Genomic DNA, 10,000 nt, shown 5'->3' with positions numbered 1-10,000 from the left:
GGAGGGTGTCGCTTCCAGAAGGCCCACCCGCCTTGGATCGACACCCGGTTAAGAAACATGAAAAAAGTCCCTCTATGTGATGGTAGTCAGCAACAAAAAGCTGGATTTTTTCTAAGTGTGAAGGAGGGTGTCGCTTCCAGAAGGCCCACCTGCCTTGGATCGACACCCGGTTAAGAAACATGGAAAAAGTCCCTCTATTTAATGGAAGTCAGCACAAAAAAGCTGAAAATATGACAGAGTGTCAAGGAGGGTGTCGCTTCCAGAAGGCCCACCCGCCTTGGATCGACACCCGGTTAAGAAAAATGAAAAAAGTCCCTCTATTTAATGGAAGTCAGCAACAAAAAGCTGGATTTTTTCTAAGTGTCAAGGAGGGTGTCGCTTCCAGAAGGCCCACCCGCCTTGGATCACCACCCGGTTAAGAAAAAAGAAAAAAGTCCCTCTACTTAATGGAAGTCAGCAACAAAAAGCTGGAATTTTTCTAAGTGTCAAGGAGGGTGTCGCTTCCAGAAGGCCCACCTGCCTTGGATCACCACCCGGTTAAGAAAAATGAAAAAAGTCCCTCTAGTTAATGGAAGTCAGCAACAAAAAGCTGGATTTTTTCTAAGTGTCAAGGAGGGTGTCGCTTCCAGAAGGCCCACCCGCCTTGGATCACCACCCGGTTAAGAAAAAAGAAAAAAGTCCCTCTACTTAATGGAAGTCAGCAACAAAAAGCTGGAATTTTTCTAAGTGTCAAGGAGGGTGTCGCTTCCAGAAGGCCCACCTGCCTTGGATCACCACCCGGTTAAGAAAAATGAAAAAAGTCCCTCTAGTTAATGGAAGTCAGCAACAAAAAGCTGGATTTTTTCTAAGTGTCAAGGAGGGTGTCGCTTCCAGAAGGCCCACCCGCCTTGGATCACCACCCGGTTAAGAAAAAAGAAAAAAGTCCCTCTAGTTAATGGAAGTCAGCAACAAAAAGCTGGATTTTTTCTAAGTGTCAAGGAGGGTGTCGCTTCCAGAAGGCCCACCTGCCTTGGATCGACACCCGGTTAAGAAACATGGAAAAAGTCCCTCTATTTGATGGAAGTCAGCAACAAAAAGCTGGATTTTTTCTAAGTGTCAAGGAGGGTGTCGCTTCCAGAAGGCCCACCCGCCTTGGATCACCACCCGGTTAAGAAAAAAGAAAAAAGTCCCTCTACTTAATGGAAGTCAGCAACAAAAAGCTGGATTTTTTCTAAGTGTGAAGGAGGGTGTCGCTTCCAGAAGGCCCACCTGCCTTGGATCGACACCCGGTTAAGAAACATGGAAAAAGTCCCTCTATTTGATGGAAGTCAGCAACAAAAAGCTGGATTTTTTCTAAGTGTCAAGGAGGGTGTCGCTTCCAGAAGGCCCACCCGCCTTGGATCACCACCCGGTTAAGAAAAAAGAAAAAAGTCCCTCTACTTAATGGAAGTCAGCAACAAAAAGCTGGATTTTTTCTAAGTGTGAAGGAGGGTGTCGCTTCCAGAAGGCCCACCTGCCTTGGATCGACACCCGGTTAAGAAACATGGAAAAAGTCCCTCTATTGAATGGAAGTCAGCACAAAAAAGCTGAAAATATGACAGAGTGTGAAGGAGAGGGTCGCTTCCAGAAGGCCCACCTGCCTTGGATCGACACCCGGTTAAGAAACATGGAAAAAGTCCCTCTATTTGATGGAAGTCAGCAACAAAAAGCTGGATTTTTTCTAAGTGTCAAGGAGGGTGTCGCTTCCAGAAGGCCCACCTGCCTTGGATCGACACCCGGTTAAGAAACATGGAAAAAGTCCCTCTATTTGATGGAAGTCAGCAACAAAAAGCTGGATTTTTTCTAAGTGTCAAGGAGGGTGTCGCTTCCAGAAGGCCCACCTGCCTTGGATCGACACCCGGTTAAGAAACATGGAAAAAGTCCCTCTATTTGATGGAAGTCAGCAACAAAAAGCTGGATTTTTTCTAAGTGTCAAGGAGGGTGTCGCTTCCAGAAGGCCCACCTGCCTTGGATCGACACCCGGTTAAGAAACATGGAAAAAGTCCCTCTATTTGATGGAAGTCAGCAACAAAAAGCTGGATTTTTTCTAAGTGTAAAAGTTGGGATTTTTTCTAAGTGTCAACTTTTGGTGTACCAACCCTTCCAAAATAAAGTCGGGATTTTTTCTAAGTGTCAACTTTTGGTGTACCAACCCTTCCAAAATAAAGTCGGGATTTTTTCTAAGTGTCAACTTTTGGTGTACCAACACTTCCAAAATAAAGTGGGGATTTTTTCTAAGTGTCAACTTATATAGTCGGGATTTTTTCTAAGTGTCAACTTATATAGTCGGGATTTTTTCCAAGTGTCAATTTATAAAGTGGGGATTCTTTTCCAAGTGTCAACCTGTAAAGTGGGGATTTTTTTTCCAAGTGTCCACTTTTGGTTCACCATGCCTTCCAGAGTCAAAGAAGCCCCCGAGTGAGACCCAAAAAACCGGACCGAGTGATGTCATTTGGGGTCCTATTTTCAGTCATTTTGTGGGATTTCGGTGACGCCGAGGAGGGAAGCAGGTGTCAAGGGACAGGGGGGTGCCTGTCCCTTTAAGAAGGCCGGCTTGCCGTGGATCTACACCCGGGTAGGGAATTCAAAACAGGTCCCTCTATTTGCTGGAAGTCAGCACGAAAAAGCTGGAAATATGACAGGGGGAAAAAAAAAAGAAGAAGCTGCAATGATGGCAGAGTGTCCATGTGCCTGTCCCTTTAAGAAGGCCGGCTTGCCGTGGATCTCCACCCGGGTGGGGAATTCCAAATAGGTCCCTCTATTTGCTGGAAGTGCCCCCCCAAAAAGCTGTCCATTTCCCCAAGTTTTTAAGGAGGGAAAAGCCACTTTAAGCCTAAAAAGGAAAGCGGGGATTTGGAGCCCTCCGGTGGACTTCCGCCGCCGCTGCACCCTTAGAAGAAAAAGCTGCACTTATGGCAGAGTGTCCATGTGCCTGTGCCTTTAGGAAGGCCGGCTTGCCGTGGTTCTGCACCAGGGTAGGGAATTCAAAATAGGTCCCTCTATCTGCTGGAAGTCAGCACAAAAAAAAGCTGGAAATATGACAGAGTGTCAACTTTTAGTGTAATAGACCTGCGAAAGTCAAAGTCGGGATTTTTTCTAAGTGTCCACTTTTGGTGTACCAACCTTTCCAAAATAAAGTGGGGATTTTTTCTAAGTGTCCACTTTTGGTGTACCAACCTTTCCAAAATAAAGTGGGGATTTTTTCTAAGTGTCAACTTATAAAGTCGGGATTTTTTCTAAGTGTCAACTTATAAAGTGGGGATTTTTTCTAAGTGTCAACTTATAAAGTCGGGATTTTTTCCAAGTGTCAACTTATAAAGTGGGGATTTTTTCCAAGTGTCAACTTATATAGTCGGGATTTTTTTTCAAAGTGTCAACTTGTAAAGTGGGGATTTTTTCCAAGTGTCTACTTTTGGTTCACCATGCCTTCCAGAGTCAAAGAAGCCCCCGAGTGAGACCCAAAGAACCGGACCGAGTGATGTCATTTGGGGTCCTATTTTCAGTCATTTTGTGGGATTTCGGTGACGCCGAGGAGGGAAGCAGGTGTCAAGGGACAGGGGGGTGCCTGTCCCTTTAAGAAGGCCGGCTTGCCGTGGATCTACACCCGGGTAGGGAATTCAAAACAGGTCCCTCTATTTGCTGGAAGTCAGCACGAAAAAAAGCTGGAAATATGACAGAGTGCCCCAAAAAAAAAAAGAAGCTGCAATGATGGCAGAGTGTCCATGTTGCTGTCCCTTTAGGAAGGCCGGCTCGCCGTGGATCTCCACCCGGGTGGGGAATTCCAAATAGGTCCCTCCATTTGCTGGAAGTGCCCCCCCAAAAAGCTGTCCATTTCCCCAAGTTTTTAAGGGAAACAAAAACCAGGGTTGGGGTTGGATGCATCACACTGTAAGTCTCGGCTGCAGCCAGAAGCAAGTATTAAAAAGATAGACATCAACCATCATTTAAAAAGGGGAAAACAAATCCATTCATCAATAAATCATATCCAAATTTAAAAAAAGAGGCAGCTCAAAAGAGAGGGTGTGTGTCCAGCAGAAAATAGGCATGATAAACAAAGAGGGCTGGGGTTTGGAGGAGGGCAAAATGTCCCGCAGCCGGCCGCCCGAGTTCCGGGATGCCCAGCACGTCCATAACGCACCCCGCAAAGTCAAACTGGAAGTGGAGGGGAAAAAAGCTGGGAAAGAAGTTAAATGTCCTCAAAGTGTTCCAAAATCAGTCCCACAAGTCCCGCAGCTGGCCACCCGAGTCCAGGGAAGCCCGGCACCTCCGTAACAAGGCCCGCAAAGTCACACTGCAAGTGGGGGAGAAAAGCTGGCATAGTAGCCAAAAGTCCTCAAAGTGTTCAAAAATCAGTCCCCCACCAGCCCCGCAGCTGGCCACCCGAGTCCAGGGACGCCCGGCACAGCCGTAACGCACCCCGCAAAGTCAAACTGCAAGTGGGGGAGAAAAGCTGGGGGAAAATCCAAAAGTCCTCAAAGTTTTCAAAATCCGCACCCGGGACTGAGTCCAGCAAGTCCCCCCGGTCCCAAAAATGCCATTTTTTTCAAAAAATACCCAAAAAATGCGGGGGCCGGATTTCGGAACCGGCGTACCGCTTTCGGCCCGCGTGCCCTAGATTGGAGACCGATGTCAAAAATGGACGCCGGTCGGGTATTTTTTTCCTTGGGGTCTATAGAGAGTAAATCCGGAGGAAAATTGGCCTTACGAGCAAAGGGAGGGATTTTAGGGGGCATAACGTCCAGCCGCCTGCCTCCCGGGTCCCGGGGAAGAGAAAGTCCAGAAAACTCATAAAATCATGCCCAGCATGGAGATCCACAAGTCCCGCCGCAGGCCCGAGGCTTCCCGGGTCCCGGGAATGACCAAAAGACACCCAGGAGTGGACCATCGAAAGTGGGAGGGAAATGGAGGGAAAGTCGGGAAAAAGGTCCAAAATGGGTTGAAAATCATATGATCCCACCCAGGGTAGAGTTCCACAAGTCCCGCAGCGAGCTGCACGAGCCGCAGGAACACCGGGAATGACCAAAAGGCACCCAGAAGTGAACCAGCGAAAGTGGGGGAAAAATGGAGGAAAAGGAGGAAAAAGTACCAAATTGTTTAAAAATCCTACCCAGGATGGAGTTCCACAAGTCCCGCAGCGAGCTGCACGAGCCGCAGGAACACCGGGAATGACCAAAAGGCACCCAGAAGTGAACCAGCGAAAGTGGGGGAAAAATGGAGGAAAAGGAGGAAAAAGTACCAAATTGTTTAAAAATCCTACCCAGGATGGAGTTCCACAAGTCCCGCAGCGAGCTGCACGAGCCGCAGGAACACCGGGAATGACCAAAAGGCACCCAGAAGTGAACCAGCGAAAGTGGGGGAAAAATGGAGGAAAAGGAGGAAAAAGTACCAAATTGTTTAAAAATCCTACCCAGGATGGAGTTCCACGAGTCCCGCAGCGAGCTGCACGAGCCGCAGGAACACCGGGAATGACCAAAAGGCACCCAGAAGTGAACCAGCGAAAGTGGGGGAAAAATGGAGGAAAAGGAGGAAAAAGTACCAAATTGTTTAAAAATCCTACCCAGGATGGAGTTCCACGAGTCCCGCAGCGAGCTGCACGAGCCGCAGGAACACCGGGAATGACCAAAAGGCACCCAGAAGTGAACCATCAAAAGTGGGGGACAATTTGAGAAAAAGTTGGAAAAAGGTCCGAAATTGATTAAAAATCCTACCCAGGATGGAGTTCCAGAAGCCCCGCAGCGAGCTGCGCGAGCCGCAGGAACACCGGGAATGACCAAAAGGCACCCAGAAGTGAACCATCAAAAGTGGGGGACAATTTGAGAAAAAGTTGGAAAAAGGTCCGAAATTGATTAAAAATCCTACCCAGGATGGAGTTCCAGAAGCCCCGCAGCGAGCTGCACGAGCCGCAGGAACACCGGGAATGACCAAAAGGCACCCAGAAGTGAACCATCAAAAGTGGGGGACAATTTGAGAAAAAGTTGGAAAAAGGTCCGAAATTGATTAAAAATCCTACCCAGGATGGAGTTCCAGAAGCCCCGCAGCGAGCTGCGCGAGCCGCAGGAACACCGGGAATGACCAAAAGGCACCCAGAAGTGAACCATCAAAAGTGGGGGACAATTTGAGAAAAAGTTGGAAAAAGGTCCGAAATTGATTAAAAATCCTACCCAGGATGGAGTTCCAGAAGCCCCGCAGCGAGCTGCACGAGCCGCAGGAACACCGGGAATGACCAAAAGGCACCCAGAAGTGAACCATCAAAAGTGGGGGACAATTTGAGAAAAAGTTGGAAAAAGGTCCGAAATTGATTAAAAATCCTACCCAGGATGGAGTTCCAGAAGCCCCGCAGCGAGCTGCGCGAGCCGCAGGAACACCGGGAATGACCAAAAGGCACCCAGAAGTGAACCATCAAAAGTGGGGGACAATTTGAGAAAAAGTTGGAAAAAGGTCCGAAATTGATTAAAAATCCTACCCAGGATGGAGTTCCACAAGTCCCGCAGCGAGCTGCACGAGCCGCAGGAACACCGGGAATGACCAAAAGGCACCCAGAAGTGAACCATCAAAAGTGGGGGACAATTTGAGAAAAAGTTGGAAAAAGGTCCGAAATTGATTAAAAATCCTACCCAGGATGGAGTTCCAGAAGCCCCGCAGCGAGCTGCGCGAGCCGCAGGAACACCGGGAATGACCAAAAGGCACCCAGAAGTGAACCATCAAAAGTGGGGGACAATTTGAGAAAAAGTTGGAAAAAGGTCCGAAATTGATTAAAAATCCTACCCAGGATGGAGTTCCAGAAGCCCCGCAGCGAGCTGCGCGAGCCGCAGGAACACCGGGAATGACCAAAAGGCACCCAGAAGTGAACCATCAAAAGTGGGGGACAATTTGAGAAAAAGTTGGAAAAAGGTCCGAAATTGTTTAAAAATCCTACCCAGGATGGAGTTCCAGAAGTCCCGCAGCGAGCTGCGCGAGCTCCGGGACCCCCGGGAATGACCAAAAGATACCCAGGAGTGAACCAGCGAAAGTGGGGGACAATTTGAGAAAAAGTTGGAAAAAGGTCCGAAATTGTTTAAAAATCCTACCCAGGATGGAGTTCCAGAAGTCCCGCAGCGAGCTGCGCGAGCTCCGGGACCCCCGGGAATGACCAAAAGATACCCAGGAGTGAACCAGCGAAAGTGGGGGACAATTTGAGAAAAAGTTGGAAAAAGGTCCGAAATTGTTTAAAAATCCTACCCAGGATGGAGTTCCAGAAGTCCCGCAGCGAGCTGCGCGAGCTCCGGGGCCCCCGGGAATGACCAAAAGATACCCAGGAGTGAACCAGCCCAAGTGGGGGACAAATGGAAGAAAAGCCGGGCCAAGTCCAAAAAAGTTGGATTTTTTGCCAAAGTGTCAACATGCGTGATTTTGTCAGAGTGTCCACTTTTGGGATTTTTTCAAAGTCCAACAACGAGAGAGGCCTGGCCTCCAGCCTGTCTAGCCTCTTCCATGAGACACTTAGAAAAAATCCCGTGCAAAAAAAGTGGATTTTTTCTAAGTCCAACAACGAGAGAGGCCTAACTTCCAGCCTCCTTAGCCTCTTTCTTCCGTGGAGCAAAAGTTGGATTTTTTGCCTAAGTGTCAACATGCGTGATTTTGTCAGAGTGTCCACTTTTGGGATTTTTTCTAAGTCCAACAACGAGAGAGGCCTGGCCTCCAGCCTGTTTAGCCTCTTCCATGTGACACTTAGAAAAAATCCCAGCCAAAAAAAGTGGATTTTTTCTAAGTCCAACAACGAGAGAGGCCTAACTTCCAGCCTCCTTAGCCTCTTTCGTTCACATACTTAGAAAAAAATCCCAGCGCCAAGCCCAATGCATTTCAATGGGATTTATTTTTCGAGCCGGATTTTTTCTAAGTCCAACAACGAGAGAGGCTTGAGTTCTAGCCTACTTTAAGCCTCTTTCGATTTTCCCTGTTTTTACCAGGTCTACCAAAACACCCCCATCACGTTAGTAGGTGCGCCAGGCTTAGACAGGCCGAATTGGCAGGAAATGTGTCCGAGTCAAAGTGAGCTATTTTGGGACTCAAAAGTTGGATTTTCCCCCTCTTTTCGATGGTTCTTTTTTCGAATGGTTCTTCCAGGCTCTGAGGACAGGGGCTCACGCGGACATGCGTGGCCGCCTAGGGGGCGCTATCTCGGACACATTTAGGGACATGGACACCCTGGAAGAACAAACATAAAAATTTTTTCGACCTGATTTCAGACCAGCCTCTTTCTTAAGGACTTCCAGGACTCGAGCGACAGGGGCTCGGTCCTGAGTGCGCGCCCGGCCAGGGGGCGCTATCCCGGACACATTTCGGGACATTTAAACCATGGATGGACAAACATAAAAATTTTTTCGACCTGATTTCAGACCAGCCTCTTTCTTAAGGACTTCCAGGACTCGAGCGACAGGGGCTCGGTCCTGAGTGCGCGCCCGGCCAGGGGGCGCTATCCCGGACACATTTCGGGACATTTAAACCATGGATGGACAAACATAAAAATTGAAAGACCTGATTCGACCCAGCCTCTCGGGGCTTTTCCCAGGGCCGGAGCGACAGGGGCTCGGTCCTACGGCGTGCCCGCCTAGGGGGCGCTATGACGGACACACCAGGGGACACGGACACCCTGGGTGGACAAACATAAAAAATTGAAAGACCTGATTCGACCCAGCCTCTCGGGGCTTTTCCCAGGGCCGGAGCGACAGGGGCTCGGTCCTACGGCGTGCCCGCCTAGGGGGCGCTATGACGGACACACCAGGGGACACGGACACCCTGGGTGGACAAACATAAAAAATGGAAAGACCTGATTCGACCCAGCCTCTCGGGGCTTTTCCCAGGGCCGGAGCGACAGGGGCTCGGCCCTACGGCGTGCCCGCCTAGGGGGCGCTATGACGGACACACCAGGGGACACGGACACCCTGGGTGGACAAACATAAAAAATTGAAAGACCTGATTCGACCCAGCCTCTCGGGGCTTTTCCCAGGGCCGGAGCGACAGGGGCTCGGCCCTACGGCGTGCCCGCCTAGGGGGCGCTATGACGGACACACCAGGGGACACGGACACCCTGGGTGGACAAACATAAAAAATGGAAAGACCTGATTCGACCCAGCCTCTCGGGGCTTTTCCCAGGGCCGGAGCGACAGGGGCTCGGTCCTACGGCGTGCCCGCCTAGGGGGCGCTATGACGGACACACCAGGGGACACGGACACCCTGGGTGGACAAACATAAAAAATTGAAAGACCTTATTCGACCCAGCCTCTCGGGGCTTTCCCAGGGCCGGAGCGACAGGGGCTCGGTCCTACGGCGTGCCCGCCTAGGGGGCGCTATCACGGACACATCAGGGGACACGGACACCCTGGATGGACAAACATAAAAATTGAAAGACCCGATTTGACCCAGCCTCTCGGGGCTTTCCCAGGGCCGGAGCGACAGGGGCTCGGTCCTACTGCGTGCCCGACTAGGGGGCGCTATGACGGACACGTTTCCGCCATTTACCGCACGGATAAAATCCTGGGCCCGACGCCGCCCAGGTCACTTGTGACGACCGCCCCCGGACACCTCCCTTTCCCTTTTCCCCTCTAACCTTTTGGTAACCACGACTTGCCATCGGAGCGGCCCCCACCGGCCGGCGTCAGCCGGTTACCCAGGTGCGGGGATTCCTCCGGATTTGCAGGTTTGCCTCTATTGCCACCCGGCAAGCCCGATTTGAAGCGAGACCAAGACGACCCGTCTGCCCTAGTTGTCCTACATCGGACCCGCTCCGGCTCGGCCCCAGCGACTCCCGTTGGCCTATACCGCCTAGGGCCCTCGACCCAGGTGGTGCCTCCGGGCCTGGGCAGCGACGGCTGCGGTGCTTCCGGAAACACCTTTTTCAAACCCTCGGCGGCGCCATGAGACACTGCGCGCACCCCATGCCACCCATTGTAGACCCGGCAGGACAGCGTGCCGAAAACCACTCTCAGCCGAGCATGACGTCGGC

Source organism: Nerophis ophidion, unplaced genomic scaffold (assembly GCF_033978795.1).
Source record: "Nerophis ophidion isolate RoL-2023_Sa unplaced genomic scaffold, RoL_Noph_v1.0 HiC_scaffold_481, whole genome shotgun sequence".
Lineage (NCBI taxonomy): Eukaryota > Metazoa > Chordata > Actinopteri > Syngnathiformes > Syngnathidae > Nerophis > Nerophis ophidion.
This window is presented reverse-complemented; position numbering follows the sequence as displayed.